Source organism: Austrofundulus limnaeus, unplaced genomic scaffold, assembly GCF_001266775.1.
Source record: "Austrofundulus limnaeus strain Quisiro unplaced genomic scaffold, Austrofundulus_limnaeus-1.0 Scaffold276, whole genome shotgun sequence".
Classification (NCBI taxonomy): Eukaryota; Metazoa; Chordata; class Actinopteri; order Cyprinodontiformes; family Rivulidae; genus Austrofundulus; species Austrofundulus limnaeus.
The window spans coordinates 591074-593459 of NW_013952678.1; positions in this window are offsets into that span (position 1 = coordinate 591074).

The window sequence follows — 2386 nt, forward strand, 5'->3', positions numbered from 1 at the left end:
CTATAAGTGGGAACATTATTAAAGACAAACCCGTGGCTGTTCAGGTCTGAAGCTTGAGCAAAATAGGATGTTTTGAACCGAAACGTAGTGATCTGCAGACAGTTCAGACTCGTGCGTTGAGTGTTTCACCGAGTAACTAACCTGCACAATATCTCACCTGTGTGAAAAGTCCCCAAAGTTTTTTTTCTTGTAATCTTTCAGTTTCTGTATCAATTAAAATAAATGACCTGCAGAGTGCAGCAGTTTACAGCTTTATTCTGATTATCAGTTCATGGTTTCACATTAACGTGGAGTTTAAATGCATTTCTGGACTTTGGATTTACAGTAGTGGAAAGTACAGAACGATGCCTTAATTATAAGCAAAAGCTGTTATTGTAACATAACAAACACCAGTGCTGGTGTTTTAGGTGGTTCCCGTGTTCTGAACTGACTGCAGCTTCCTGATGGAATGAAGGAACGCATCAGTRCAGGAAGTAAAAACCCGTTAAATCTCTGGTTTTATTTGTGTTGCTTAATAAATCACATTTTGATWCAAACAAAGCATTATTACTTCTTCCACACAGGCACAGAGGTCTGTCTGTGGGYGACGCCTCTGGAGCACAGGTCATAATAGCTACTTGTATTTAAACATTTAGCAGAAGTCATCAGACACACAAAACAATACCTGACCCTGCATCGAGAACATCTGATGTATTTACAACCAGTTCCTCGATGCTCCTGCAGCATGCCAAATAATAAATATTAAAAAAATCATGGGGCTCTGTAACAGTTGAACATCTTGGCTGTTGTGTTAAACTTAAATTCTGAACTGAAACTCGCYGACCTGCACAAAGTTCAGTTCTTCTGACCATGACGATGTTATCAGCAAACACCAAACCTGTTTGCCAAAGTTCTTTCTTTTCCTTTTGCTTTCACTTTTTGGTATCGATTAAAATAAATCACCTAACATTCAGAGGGATTAGATGTCYAACATGTTTACAGCTTTATTTCTGTTATTAATTTATGGTTTCACCTGTAAAAGGCAGCTCTTTTAGAGTTTGAACGCACCTTTGGCCTCTGGGTTTTAAGTAGTCGTAAGTACAAACCCTGTTATTGTAACAATCATTACTGCAGGTGTTTCAGGTGATTTCCAGACTTCTGCGTGGTGGCACAGGTCTGATGTTTGAGCCAAACCTACAGTCATGTTTAGAATGAAGGCTTAACTTATTAGTTTGTTTATTTTTCAGTTTAAAAGATGAAGGAAAATTAAATGAACAAGAAGTTCTGGAAAATTTGGACCTTTAGGCTATTCATGTATTAAATGAAAGTATTAAAAAACAATAAACTAACAATTAATTGAACCTCTTAAATAAAAAAAAGAATAAGCAGACAGTTTGATAAAATAATGTTATAAAATATTGTCGTATTTTTAGTACAAAACCTGAGTGAGTAGCTTATTGACTTTCCTGCATTTCCCCTTTTCCCCCTTTTTATTTAACCTTTATTTAACCAGGTAGATCTCATTGAGATTAAAAATCTCTTTTTTCAAGAGAGACCTGGCCAAGAATGGCAGCAGCAAAAAGACATTACAAAATTCAAAGCTACAGATATTAAACTACAATCAAATCCTTGATAAATAATGATAAATAAAAGAAAAACAAGAAACACTCATAAAAGGTAAGATAGGACTAAAATAGAACCAGTTAAAACATTTACAAACAAATGTCTTAAGTACAAACTGATTAAGAATGGCCCTAAAAACATTAAAAGAAACCAACTCCCTCAACTTCAAGTCTTTCTGCAGTAGATTCCAGGCTGAGAGAACAGCAAAGTGGAAGAATATTTTGTCATAATCAGTGCGAACCTAAGGTACTGTTAATAAAATGAACTCATCAGAACACAGAAAATGACTTTCTGTGTTTTTCTCATTGATATAGGACAGGAGGTAARGGGGAAGTAAACCTAAGATTGCTTTGTAAACAAGAATATGCCAGTGAACAAATTTGCAGGTGGATAAGGCTGTCCATCCAATGCTGGTAYACAGATGACAGTGGTGGGTAAGGGCTCTGAGAYCAGTGATAAAATGCAAGGCTCCATGAYACACAGTCCAACAAATGCARCCAGTGAGAAGATGCATGCATATAAATCACATCTTCATAATCTAAGATGGGTTAAAATACTGCAGCAACAAGACATTTCCTAGCTTCAAAACACAGACAAGTTCTGATTCTAAAATAAAAACCCAGCTTTATCTTCAGCTTATTTATCAGATGTTGAATGTGGGGAACAAAAGTCAGAGATTCATCAATAACAAAACCTAACAGTATAAATAGTATAAACAGTATAATGTCCTGATGCATCTCAGTAATCCAGGTAGAAAAAAAAATAAGTAGGACCTCTGGATGGG